Below are 15,062 nucleotides of genomic sequence, written 5' to 3'. Positions count from 1 at the left end.
CTTCGCAGTGCACGATGCGTTGAATGTTCTCGAGTGCTTTTTACGTGTTTCGGAGCGACAACAAATACCAAGGTGTGTCTGTTTTTTTGCTTCTGTTGCAGGAAAGTAGACAGCTCCGTCAAAACCTAAGCAAACTTGTTATTGTCATTAAAAGTACTTCTTATCTTAGATATGGTAAGCAGAACCATATTCTCGCGTAAACAAGATGTGGTTGTAGCTGTTTCCAAACGATCATTGGATAGGGTTGATTTGTTAACCCTCTACTGCCAATGCCCACATTTTGAGCTATGAGAAAAGGAATATTATTTATCAGTGCACAGTGGGCCAGACATTAAATCTAGCAGGAAAAAAAAATAACGCTCTGGTATTGCATCGAATTGAGTTGACGTCTTCATTGAAGTTTCTTGAATTAATTAGGACTACAATTTGGTGGATAAAAATAGTTCAAATTTTTGGTCGCAAAGATGGCACCGCGATACAAACTTTTTGATTTCACTTGATACTTTATTTTTCTCAAACAAAGGTATGTTGCTAATGCCAAATGGCAACACTATGCGCTAGACGATAAAATAATTAATCATTTTGTACGACCATTTCCATAGAGATGGTGCTGTTCCGCTGGTAGGAAGTGATAAAAATCCCCATAAAGAAATTGAGAGAAGTGGGAATAATTCGCTTTCGGCCCATATTCAGGTAAAAAAAGTGCACGACAACCTAAAGAAATGAATCAGGGACTGTGTCGTTCAGTTTTTTTTCCCGGAAATTATTGTTAAACAAGCTACAATTAAATAAACATGATTTTCCCCACACAGTTTTACTTGCTTTACTACCAGGTCCCAGAGAGCCAAAAAAATCAAATTTGAGAAAGAAAATTTGCTCTCACGACCTGAATCTCTCAACATGCCATGTATTTTGTTGACACTTGATTTGTGATTTCCCTTTCACAGATTACAAAATAGAGTACCTGACACTACAAAACATGTCTGGTACCTCTATAAATGCATTTTCTTTAACATTTGACGTCCCTCCTTTTTTACATATTCTGCGCAAAAGATACTTTATGCCCCGCCCCATACATAAATTTCGGCGGGAAATTCTGTGAGGGTTGAGCTATTTTGTGTACAGAATGTCTAAAAAAGGAGGGACTTCGAATAATAATCTAAATGCATGTATAGAGGTACCAGACATGTTTAACACTGCAGTGTCCTCTGTGAACAATTATAGGAAAACAGATTGTGTCTAGTTTCCGAGAGATGTCGCCGCAAACAACAACTGTGACATCTGATGGAACATGAATGCAGAAGCTTGACCAATTATCTAGCTTTCTAACGCCAAAAGCATAGTGTTGCCATTTGGCAACATAGGGGAAATGGCTGTTATGTTGGCCTATGGATCTAAGATTAGGCCCATCGCCAAAAATCTGCTATTTATCAATTTTATCTACATGAACGCGTCATTGGGACGGTACTAATGGATATTTTGGACGCTATTGAAAATTTAGTCGATTGCTGAATTTATATTTGGGCCCAAATCAGGGGCATTTAGGCCGACGTTACATCCATTTCCCCTACTATCTTTATGTATAAAATGTGTGAAAACAATTTATTTTGTTAGTGTGAAGAAGTGTAACTTTAAAGTTAGCACATTGTATGCGAGAAATCCCTTTACATTCAGGCAATTAACATCTTTTTTCTTATCACATCGTTGCTCGAAGTGATCGCTTCCACTGGTACGAACGTCCTGGGAAAGAACGTATCTCATAAGACCGCGACTTTTGTTTGTTCTTGACATTTTGACGTAGGATTACACTCCCGATCATAAGTTTAAGGACACCGCCAAAAAAACATGACAAATTTGTTATGTTCATATCTCTGTCATGTTACGTCCAATTTTCGTTCTCTTTAGATCATTTGAAAGGTATTGAATGAAACTTTCCTCGTAGGCAAATTGTTCAATATATTTTTAAAATTTTGTGTGCTTAAAGTTCACCCAAAGTTACGTGACTGATTTTCTCAGAATTGGGTTGGCCAAACTTTGAGATAAAAGTAATAGTAGAACACTTATGCCCATGTTTTCGAGTTCACTTCACAATCACTGCGAAAATTATTTTCACTCTGCCTGCAGCATCGATCGATCGTTTGTACTGAGTTTGAGCTTATAAAAAGATGTTTCATTTCATCAGTTAATCATAATTTCGCAGATTTTCCCGCATTGTTCCCGGTTGTTCCAAGAATATTAGAAAGTGGGTAAGCAAATACTCGGTACCTATGTTCTGGCTAAATGATGACTTTCTGCAGGAAACCATGTCCAAGAAAAGGTTGTGCACATTCACGGATGATCTGGAAGCTGAATTTCCGTTAATCAAGCAATCAAAAACGCAGAACGGTGTGCATTGTAGCCAATGCAACAGTATTTTTTCGATTGCATCTGGTGAAAAAAATGACATCACTCGGCATCTCGCTACTGAAAAGCATAAGAAATCACTACTGGCAGCAGCAGCATCTTCCAAAGTGAGTTCTTTCTTTCGTAAAACGGAGTATGGAGCAAAGGGAAAAAAAGCTTGCTGTCGCCGAGGCTGTTTACGTGTACCACACAATTGCCCACAATCAAACTTTTCGGTCGTTGGATTGCTCCTCAAAACTCATCCGGATGTTGTTTGAACCGAAGTTCTCGTGTGCTCGTACGAAAGCTGAAGCTATCGTGAAACACGTTGTTGCCCCTTTTTCGGTTCAGGAAATGCTGAAAAAGTTGCAACAAATCGATTTTTTTGACTGTTTTTACTGATGCTTTTGACTGTGATTACTGATGCTCTAATTCGATACTTTGATTACAAAGTAGGAACCTAGATAAAATTGTTGGATTTCGTTTTTCTGCCAGGTGAAACGTCGGAAATAATTGCAAGCTCCATTTACGAAATATTGAAGACGCATAATCTACAAAACAAGGTAGTTGCTTTGTGTGCCGATAACGCGAATACTAATTTCGGGGGATTGCGATTATTGGTGTAGGATGCGCTGCACACATCGTACATAATACCATACAGTCAGCAGCAGATCAGCTGCCAGTTGACATTGAAGGAATTATCATTTAAATCTACGCTCATTTTCACATATATACTGTGCGAGTTGAGTTGTTAAAACAATTTTGCGAGGAAGCAGAAGTTGAGTACCATCGATTGTTGGGGTACAGCAAAACTAGGTGGCTGGCACTAATGCCAGCAATTGAACGTGTGCTACAGCTTTTCTCGTCATTGAAGTATTATTTCCTCTCAATTGATAATTGCCCAAGGATGCTAAAAGATTTCTTTGAAAATGATGGTTCCGAAATGTGGCTTTATTTTGTGCACAATCAAGCAGCAATATTCCATCAAACAGTAAAAAAGATAGAAGGAAACAATGTAACCATCGTTGAAGTTGCGTCAGAAGTAGGAGAGCTGAAGTTCAAGCTTGAAGAGAGGCTGAAAATGGAAAACCTTTCTTTAGCAGTACGGAGTCAGTTGACAAAGCTTGTAGACGACGCTTGGCCACAGGCAGGCGTCTTTAGAACTCGCACGCAGAATTTTTATCGAGCATGTAGTTTGTACTTGGAAGCTCGTAATGTTCAATTTGAAAAAGTTGATTGCTTTAAGTGGGTATGTTTGAATAAGGTACTTGAATGGTCAGTCGTTCAGGAAAGTTTTGAGTACATTGCAGAGTTCAGCGGAAATAATGATTTACTTGAGGCGGATAAAAATGAGCGAGACCTTTTCGAAGAAGTAGCTTATATTAAGAAATACAGTGATGAAGACAAAATTAAGGGTTGGAAAGAGAGCAACACAAAAGTTGAAAATAGATGGATGGAGATATTTATTTATTTCGACACAAATGGCATTCCAATTCAAAACCTCAGAGAGATAGTTGAATTTGCTTTGTGTCTTCCAGGAACTAATGCTGTTACAGAGCGAGTTTTTTCTGTAGTTAACAAAATTTGGACCACTGAGAAGACACAACTAACCGTTGATACTTTGAACTCTGTACTACAGGTCAGGCAAAATTTTGATGAGACTTGTGATAGTTTTCATAAGATGATTTTTGACACTCAGCCGAAAAATATGTTTAAATTTTCATAATATTTGTTAAATATAAATAAATTGTTGTTTTCCTTAGAAAAATGGTTCTTTAATTCATGCTCAGTATTTTGGACAGAGCGTCCCGCATTAACCTGGAAAATATCTGATCACTTTAGTTTACATGTATGAATTTTCAAGTGACACAGATGCGTACCGAACACACAGTACCGAACGGTTTGTAATTGTAAAGTAAGTGTTAAAAAATGGAAGACATATTAAAACAAATTGGATCTCTTGATGGAGGAGCAAGAGATCTTTTCCGTAAGTAAAATTAAAATACATTTGTTTTTTTTTTCATTGTACCTTGAAGATGGATCTTCAGATGCATGAAGATCCCATCATCTGTTTTTTTCTGCGGTCGGCCGATTCCGGGCTATATAGAGGGGCTCGGGTGCCATGATAATTGGCACATTGAAAAGGGCCATTTAGAAGAAAATTTCACGTTTTTTGATTGTACATACCCAAGATGCCAAATGCGCTATCAGCATTTGCGTTCCCTGAAGAGGCACATCAAGGAAAAGCATCCACCGAGTTCACAGCTTGAAAAAGCATGGACTCCAGGTGAACCTTCGTGTTTCACATCACAAAGTAGTGAGCAATTTCCTGAAACAAATGCAACGTCCAGATCTATAACATTGGAAGACATTAAAAAAGTGGCAGCTATGAGCATTTGTCGGCTCACAGCTAATGTTGGTATTACACACAATAAAATTGCGGAAACTGTAAGCATATGCCAGAACATGATAAGCCAAGTTTCCTCGTATCTGGAGGAAAAGATTGTTGAATATTTAAAAGAAAACAACATTGATGTGACCTCCGAATCAGCTATTATTGTTTTGAGTAAATTTAAATCACTCGATTTATTTGAAAATGTTAAGTCCTTTTCATGCCAACAAAGGTTTCTGAAAACATTAACAGGGAGCTATCCCAAGCCGGTGATGAAATGTGTAGGCTACCGAGATGCTGTTCGTCATACAGATGGAATTGACGAAACAGTTCGTGTAAATGAAACATTTGCCTATTCACCCATAATCGATACACTGAAGCTAATCTTCCGAAATCCTCGGAACCGCGATCTTCTACTTAATGAACATCTTGAGCAAGGAACACCTGACGTAAAAGAATATGTCTCTTACAGAACCGGATTAAGTTACGAAAAAAGTGACTACTTTAAAGCTTATCCCAATGCAATACGACTATCTCTGTATCAGGATGATGTAGAATTGGGTAATGCTTTCAGTTCCAGAGCTGGCAAGAACAAAGTTTCAAATATATGTTACAAAATACAAAACTTCCCAGAACGATGGAATTCATCTCCCAAAACTGTCTTTCCGGTAATATATGCCCTTTCAAGTACTGTGAAAATGGTTGGATTCAATAAAATTTTTGAACCTTTAGTGTCAGACCTTAAGAAGCTAGAAGACGGTGTGATTGTTCAATACGGAGAAGAGTCATTCGAGATCAGAGCAACAGTCACAATATTTTGTGGGGATACATTGGCAGCACATGACGATTTTGGGCTCTTTGGACCGGGGGCAAATTTCTTTTGCAGAATGTGCACAATATCTCGTCCACTGTTCCATAAGGATCCTACCTCAACATACCCTATACGCACAACTAGTTGGTATCAAACGAGTTTAACGGCTGTTCAGGATGGTATTATAAAACCATCAGAGTGTGGTTTGAAAACCAGTGGGTGCATCTTGAACAATTTGAAGAATTTTCACGTCACAAATAACTGGGCTCTAGATGTAATGCACGATATGGCGGAAGGAATTATTCCCTTAACCATTCAACTAGTACTTAGTTCATATTATATACGAAAAAAAAATGCAGTTCACGAAAAGTTTCATCAACAGTCGCATCAGCTCGTTTAGTTACGGATTTGCAGACCGCAAAAATCGTCCTTCGTCAAATATAACGGTTGAAATGTTATCTGCACCAGACAAGCACAAACTGAAACAGACAGCTGCACAACATTTCCTCTTATTGAGATCATTTACGTTCCTTTTCGCCGATAAAATTGACCAAGACTGCCAATTTATAGTGATGATAGGACATCTCATCAATGTTACCCGTATACTCTTATCGCCAGTAGTATCAGAAGACATGCTTGTATGGTTAAATGAACACCTTCGGCTTTTCCAAGACTTGTTCTACCAAAACTTCTCGAAGCGCATTAATAAAGGGCATCATTTGTTGCATTACGAAGAATGCATAAGACGGAGTGGTAATGTTAAGCAATTCAATTGCTTGCCCTTTGAGCAAAAAAACAGACCTTTAAAAACTCAAGCAAGTTCATGTCGTAATTTCAAAAACATCTGTAAGAGCCTTGCAGAGCGCCAAACCCTTACGATGGTGATAGATGTTCTGGACAATCCACTATGCGATAAAACTGTACATAAACCAGGTCAGAGGAAGCATAAAAATAACATAATCGCTGGAGATAGTCTGTTAAAAGATGTGTTTGTGTGGGTGATGTGGCATTGTTTTGTTAAATGGAGTGGAGTTCCGAAAAAAAATCTTCTGGTTGCTGGTCGTACGGAATAATCCAGGAGATAATCGAAAGTAACGGAACACTTCATGTTTTGTTAAAACTGTGCGAACGACATCCTGCAGGCGTACGAAGTACGGGTAATTGAAACTGATCAGCTGACCAGCTTGAATGAGATTTTCCAGCACACAACTTTCGCGTTGTGGAAACGGTGTTATAATCGCGATTACTAGTTTATTGACGTACATCAGTGAAAACTTCGCAAAACAGCAGAAAATCAACCGTAAACATCGATGTCAACATTATACTTGTTCTTCTTTATTGTATTAATTCAATAAATATCTAATATTGTCAGCACATATGTCAAGACGTCCCAGGTCAAGGTAAGAAAATTACGTGCAACTTTTCAAACTGACGTAACAACTTTTTTCAGTGAGTTGAATTAAAGCAGCGATTGAACCCGCTGTATTTTTTTGTCCACTTACCCACACGAACTAAAACTATCACAATGAGATCTTGTATTAATATTGGATCCTAAGAGGATTGGATCCGGTTGTTTTCTGACACACGTCAGTTTGGTCGTGTGTTCTTAAAATCCTTCTTAGCTTAAATAGCTTACAAAAGTAAAGCGCTCTAGTACTAGCGAGCTTTACACGAAAGCAGTTACGTCAATTTTAAATGTTGGGCTTGTGATTTTTATATAATACACGGAGCGAAAAAACGACCCAAACTAAATGGTGTTACTAACGTGTTGCCAAATCCGTAAGAGAAGTTTATTTTATGTTTAATGGATGTTTTTCAATCACATGTGTGTTAGTGGAACTAGGACCAAAATGAGTATTTTCTCTTAGCATTTTATTAGAGTTACACATAGATCTTTTGAACCCATTTACTCTTTAAGCCCACCACGTTTAAACTACCTTCTTATTGAGTTGAATACTATTTACTAAATTTTGACTTGCCTTACTGAACAGTGTTGATCGAAAGCTATTGCACGAAAACCTTTATTATTAGAATTTACTCAAAAAATCATTCGTTTGTTTTGGAATGGCTGTCCATAGAGGCTGAAGGAATCACCGACCTTTCAACTTTTTTGGAACTCAACGTCAAAGACTTTACTCGCTTGAGATTAAAAACAAACGTTATCAAATCAGTTCAACATATGCAGAAAATGTTTCTGGAGGAGACTATTTTTGAAGAACGGCTTGACGAGGAAGACGAAATCGAGAACGAAATAGAGAACTATTCCGGAGCAGCAAATGTCATCAGAGGTTTCATCAACGTCTCAGCTTCGGACAATCCGTACGAAGGGATTTTACTCGATAAGGCATGTTTTGCATGGGTTGTTATTCTTCAATGCAGTTAAGTTTCTTTTTCTCCTAGGAAATTGACATTGATACGGTATTCATATGGACTCCCGAAGGCAAAGCTACTATGGAAACTTTGAAAGAGGGATTGAAGTCAAACGATGCGTGTTTGTCCAGTATCAAGAGGATTCTGTGCGATTATTTAAAGTGGACTTACGGCTTGTAAGCTTGATTTATTACGTGGTAGTAGTAAAAATCTAAAGTGAACCCTACACGATTGCTTTTATTGACAATAATCGTACTGTCAATACATGCTATATTGACGTCAATATATCGAGATTGACAATATTTCTGAATTCACACCATCAATATTATTGTCAATAATACCCCTTCGCGTCAATATATTGATGCGTGTGGGGTTTGCTTAACACAACAGTTTTTCTCAGGCGTCCTGCAACTTTCTACAAGAATATGATAGCTATTTGTAGTTAACAAATATCCAACTCTGGGATCGTCAACGCCAGAAGTACGCCAAGCCTTATGGTTCCATCCTCATGCAAGAGAAAAGAATAAGCATTCTGGAAGAATCCATTACCACATTGGCTAGCAAATCCGAGGAACGGGTGAAACGCAGAATAGCAGGAGCTCAAGTACCAACAATTGAACAACGCATCGAAGTATGTGCGATTCCAGAGAGTGAATTAGAAGATTTGGTAAGTAGTTCGATTGAAATAATGGGGGCTATTCCGATGCTTTTGTCACTAGAGAAGTGAGAAAAATTACGTCGTGGTGACGTGACTCTCCATTTGATTTGCACAGATAATTACGTCACCATGACGTGGCTTTTATCACTTCAGTAATGACAAAAGTCACTTCGACTCTCGGAATAACCCCCAATTTTAAGGAACATAATAAAACCAATTATTTCAGAGAGAAGAATTGAAGTGAGTCCAGGACCAGCAACTCTATCAAGGGCCGAGGAGTTGTGGACAGCAACTTTCCCGGATCGTAGCAGCATTCGTCGGGCTGGAAATTTGTTGCCCTACCTAATGGATCATCCCGTTGCAGCAGCATTCGATGGGAAATTTGTAAGGTTTTTTTTTTGCAATTTGTTGAAAAATGGGCTTTGGTTAATTACTCTTGATTTTATTATTCAAATTTTAGATTACTATGGAATTTGAACATCTTTTTCCGAATGCAGCAAATTTCAATGAACGCTTCGAGGATCTTCAGGACAAGATACTAACCCGTTATCACGATATTTTTCAACACAATCAAAACGGTAATAATGTGTTAATTATTGTGATTGTTCTCTTTCATTTATTTATATTCATCTTATAGGTTTCTTGAGAACGTTGGCAATAATACGCCACAAAAAAACCGAACCGTGGTGCCAAAAGACTCAAATACTGCTCGAAAAAAACCTTATTCAGGAAATAATAGAGTGGACACAGGTAAATAACATTTCTTGCAAATCAAACACTTTCCTGCAAGTAAACGATTCCTCTAACTGACGATATTGTTAATTTGCATGTGTGAGCTTTTACAAGCGAGAAATAGACTGCTGGTAAATAAATTGCATAAATTTGTTAACAAAAGCAGTTTTGTCCTATTACAATGTTCATTAAGGCCCTTATTACGGGTGTCACTTCACGGTGAAAACGAAGTGAAGTAACAACTTTTCACTCACGGTAGAATGATTCCCATTTGATTTGCCCGGGAAGCTATTCACCAAGAATGACAACTTGTCACTTCACTTCGTTTTCACCGTCAAGTGACACCCGTAATAAGGGTCGAAATTTTGATTTATGATCTTTGAATAAATTTTTCAATAATTTTATTTTTAGAGTGATTTCAACACGGTGCCAAACGGTGAAGTCCCACTTTTATACCTAAAAGGAAATCTAATGGAGGATACTTCGGAGGGATGCATTGCATGGAAGGGATGGTCTGCATCCATCAAGAAAGATGCCAAGTATTGTTTCCGAGTGCTGTGTGAGTGCTTCGCTGCTTTCAATATAAGCTGCAAGCCCGAAGACAAGCAATTTTTCTTGTTTCTCTCTGCAATTTTTCAAGGCGTAGGAAACCTTACTACCACGGGGGAGAAATTTATGAGAAGCATCAATTGATCGAAGCAATGAAGAAATTTTGAAACTGATAAAGTTTAAAAACTGATTCAAATCATCATGGATTAATAAATGTAAAAAAACAATACAAATGAACCATATTATTATTCACAATCGGTAGTTTTTGCTGAACAAATTGTGAATTTTAAAATCAAACCAGTAAATTTTTACTGAATTTCGGTAAAAATCTGACAGAAAGCTTTTTTGTTCATTTTACCAATCATTCAGTTAAATTTGCAATGCGTTTCAGCAAATTTTGACAGCTTATATGAACGAAGTCAAATTTACTGAACGCACTGTAAAGCAAAAAATACCGAATAGATTACCGAATGTTCAGCTGTTCCATATTCGGTAAAAAATTACAGTATACTGTAAAAAAATCTTAGTGTGTATGACCATCTTGGTGGGATTGGAGCACTGAGCATGCCAGACGGTACCGATATTTATGCCTTTTAGTGCAAATTTTAAGCCTCTCATATTAAGAGAATTATGCAAACAAAAACTTGCCTAATTCTATAATAGAAGGAGCTTAAGATTTGCATCAAAAAGCATAAACGTAGGTAGGCCCAGAGTATATGATCGATGTATTTTCCCTAATACATTCTTGTCCACACCAAGGACACCAAGGACAAATTTCCACAGCATTGTTCAAAACCAGGACCACAAATGGCTGATAAAAGAGTTAACTAAAGAGTAACCCAACTAATAATTTTCGCAATTTAAACGCTTTACTCATTTCATTCATACAGCCTCAAGCTGTATTAAAATGTTTTACGATATGAGGATACCTTAACTCAACCTCTATAAAAGCAAATCTGGTGAACTTTGTCAGCTACTTATGACTGTTGTGACGGTTGGGACAAGCTCTTATTGCATATCTATTTACGCTTCTATTCAGCTGTTATCCTGCTGTTTAGTTGTGTGTGAACTTGAAAGGCGCTTACTCAACCTTTACCCGATTATCCAATAATCACTACACAACTTTCTCTTGAAATTCGGGTTAAATATTGTTCACGCTATTTTTTATGGAGGAATTTATTGAGTTTACTTTGCTGTGAATCAAATTAATCGAAATTAGTTATAAGCACACCACCCAATTATTTACGCTGTACCGAAACCTGGAATCGAACCAGAGACGACCGCATTGGCGAACCTTGATGCTACCAACTTCGCTACGCCAACACTTTGAACATACGTAAACAATTCTACGTGACCTTCTACAACAAGATTGCTTAGTAGAGGCTTTATAATAGTGAACATGAATCACTTTTCTCGACTAGTTAATTCAGCTTTGGAAAGGAGCAGAGTAAAAGCTGTAAAACTACACAAGTCTAAAAATAAACCTAGTTGACTGTAAAATAACTTTCAAAGTAGCGCTAACACAGTTTACTAGTTGAGTACAGGTTGTTTAGTTGTTGAATTAGCACTTTTGATGTTTATTTTATTCAACAAGAGTGGTTGGTTGTGTAGAAGCCATCAAATGAGTAATATATTCGCTTTATTAGCTTTGTTTTGTAGCTTAAAGTTGAAACCCAACTAACATTTTCAGCTTTGTAAGCCAACTTTTCAGCGTTGTGCTGTAAAGTAGCTGAAAAAAAGCTCCAGATACAGCTACAAGCAAAAGCTAGCAAAATAGTTTTGGAGAGCGTTTACTCAACTTTCTCACAACCATTATTCAATTTGTCAGTCGCACTGAATAACATCAGCCAATAAACGCTAATGTCACTTCTATACACACACTAATCAACTTTCAACTTGTAGCTGCAAAAAAAAAGCTAACAAAGTGAATATATTACTCATTTGATGGCTTCTAAACAACCAACCACTCTTGCTGAATAACATAAACATCAAAAGTGCTTTTTCAACAACTAAACAACCTGTACTCAGCTTATAAACTGTGTTAGAGCAACTTCGGAAGCATTTTCACAGTCAACTAGGTTTATTTTTAGACGTGTGCAGATTTACAGCTTTTACTCTGCTCTTTTATAACTAGTCGAGAAAAGTGATTCGTGTGCACTATTATAAAGCCTCTACTCAGCGATTTTGTTGTAGAAGGGCATGTTGATTTGTTTACATCAGTTCAAAGTGTTGGCGTAGTACAGTTGGTAGTGTCAAGGTTTGCCAATGCGGACGTCTCGAATTCGATTCCAGGTTCCGGTGCAGGGTAAATAATTTGGTGATGATTTGTAACTAATTTCGATTAATTTGATTCACAGCAAAAAAAAACTCAATAAATTCCTTCATAAAAAAAGCGTTAACATTATTTAACCCGGTTTCAAGAGAAAGCTGTATTGTGATTATTGGATAACCGGGAAAAGGTTGAATAAGCGCCTTTCAAGTTCACACACAACTAAACAGCAGGATAACAGCTGAATAGAAGCGTAAATAGATATGCAATAAGAGCTTCTCCCGACCGTTCCAACAACCATAAGTAGCTGACTAACTTCGCCAGATTTGCTTGTATAGAGGTTGAGTAAAGGTTTCCTCATATTGTATAACGTTTGAATACAGCTTGAGGCTGTATGAATGAAATGAGTAAAGCGTTTACATTGTGAAAATTGTTAGTTGGGAAGTTGATTAATTTTTGCATAGAAGTGACATTAGCGTTTATTGGGTGATGTTATTCAATGTGACTGGCAAATTGAATAATGGTTGTGCAAAAGTTGAGTAAACGCTCTCCAAAACAATTTTGCTAGCTTCTGCTTGTTGCTGTATCTGCAGCTTTGTTTCAACTACTTTACAGCACAAAATGTTAGTTGGGAAGAGCTTGTATCCAAGATATATCGTCCAAGATTGGCTTGTACTACATGGACATCGCCAGAGCACCTCACAAACAGAACTCTCAAATTGCTTGTGAATTTTAACCAATCAAACTTTTCCACTGATAACGAGTTAAGAAATCAATTTAATATGTAGGGGAAATGGCGCTTATGTTGGCCTCTGGATCTAAGATTGGGCCAATCGCTAAATATCTGTTATTTATCAATTTTATCTAGAGAAACGCGTCATTGGGACGGCACTAATGGATATTTTTGGTTGCTATTGAAAATTTAGTCGATTGCTGAATTTATGTATGGGCCCAAATTAAAAGCATTTAGGCCGATACTACATCCATTTTCCCTGCTATACTTTTGCTGTGACATCAAAACTACCTGGCAAAATCCTACGTCAAATCTACGGTCGTGTCTTGGATTTTCTACTTTACTATTCACAACGAATCGGTCAGTTTTTTTAAAGCGTTATTAAAGAGATTTTTAGCATAACACGAATCGGTCAGGTCTATTTTAAAGGCAGCCAAATTCAGCAGTTTGGGCTCGTTTCCTGCGTTCGATTTTTTGTATAGGACCCACGAATTGATTGCAGCCATAACCAATATATGGTAAAAAGTAGAAGAGTCTGTGCCTAGGGGCACGAGCGGAAGCTTGACGTAGGACCGCTAGTGGACGGAACAAATGTAAACATTTAGTTCTTTTAATTGATCAATCATCAATTATCTTAACTCTTTCCGTTTTTTATTTGTAAGCGTATCAAATTTGTAGTTTTTATTTTAAAGAGAAAGTTGATGAAGAGAATCCAAGAGACGATTAAGTTGAGTATTTTAGATTCATCTACCCGACTTTAAAAGGTTTATTTTGATTTTTTGTTACTTATGTATTTTTAAGTTTTGTGCATTTTGGTATTAAAGTGTATTCAATTCACCCCTCACAGGATTTAATTTCGAATTATATGAATGGGGCAGGGCGGAAAGTATCGTTTGTGCAGAATATGTAAAAAAAGTAGAGACTTCGAGAGATTGAACTCGTGAGAGCTGATTTTCTCACAAATTTGATTTTATTGGCTTTCTGGGGACTGAATATACACCCATTGCGAATTATTCCCACTTCTCTCAAATTCTATAACAGTTCCTACCAGCGTGTTCTGGAAAATGGTCGGACGATGATTAATCTCACCAATACATTCGGGCCTACAATTCCACACCTTCTATAGAGACCAGGTTGAGCCTTGATAGCTAGCTGCTTGCGGGAACTGATGACCTTGACCAATGTCCAAATAATACTCTTTAACAAATTTTTGGTGGCCCTGAAAAGGACCGTTTTGTAGTGATGGTTGAGTAATGCTGAGCTGGGTGTTCAACACGGATGAGGCTGTCGAGCTGTATGTCGTTTGGAGCGAGGGTGACACGCTTGGCATAGATGCCCGACCCGGAGCGACTCACGAAGAGCTACTGATTCCGATCCATAGCATAGCGATGCAGCTTCTTCCTCCTTTGATGGTTGCTTATGTGAGCTCTACAGCTCGCTGCTTGCAGGCAGCCTTTCGTTGTTACTGAAGAACTATTTTCAATGCCACACGCCGAAAGCACTGCTACTGCTGCTACTACTGCTATTAATTTCGACGACCGAACACCACCACACAGTGGTGTGGTCGTTGGGAGCGTGTGGTTCTGAGTATGGCGATGAGTGTGCAAAATATTACGCAATTCCATCCTCCCTATTCGCACGCACCCGAGGATCGGAGGCGAATGCCACTTCGACTTGTTTCGTCTACTTACTACTCTCTGACGACTGTGCTGGGGAAGCAGGTAATTGGTGGATTTGTTAGTTAATTCGTCGCTTTTGAACAATACTGGACATTTACTAGTTTTTTCAATAGTTTCTTGTTGAAAATCAACATTCGGAAGCATTGTTATCGATGCGTAGCCATATTTCTGATCGATTGGTGATAAAATTATTGAAATTGGACCAGGGGCAGCTGAGTTATTAACGTTCAAAATCTTTCTTAATTTGTTACATGTTCCATTTTCAGTTTTCACAAAGGGGATACGCTTATTATACGCATATAGAAACGTAGTTCTACGTCAAAAATCGTATGTACCATTTTCTATGTTTTACTCTTATCTTGTACCTGCCCAGAAAATTCTCTATAAAATCCACCCCACCCATATTAGCGATCTATTCTTTGATGATTTTTGGACAAACAATTCTCGATTACTTTTTCGAATGGAGGTATCAGCTTTTGTAAACAAT

General features: G+C 37.7%; 1 protein-coding gene across 1 annotated transcript in view; it reads right to left on the bottom strand.

Annotated features, from left to right (window-relative positions):
• LOC135710440 (trans-1,2-dihydrobenzene-1,2-diol dehydrogenase-like) overlaps positions 1-15,062 on the bottom strand; it is a 185,600-nt gene that overhangs the window by 155,070 nt on the left and 15,468 nt on the right. The gene's annotated exons all lie outside the window — the stretch shown is intronic.

The sequence above is a fragment of the Ochlerotatus camptorhynchus genome, unplaced genomic scaffold (assembly GCF_037179485.1).
Source record: "Ochlerotatus camptorhynchus isolate MF236.1 unplaced genomic scaffold, CSIRO-AGI_Acam_v1.1 ptg000036l, whole genome shotgun sequence".
In the NCBI taxonomy this organism is placed as follows: domain Eukaryota; kingdom Metazoa; phylum Arthropoda; class Insecta; order Diptera; family Culicidae; genus Ochlerotatus; species Ochlerotatus camptorhynchus.
This window is presented reverse-complemented; position numbering and strand designations above follow the sequence as displayed.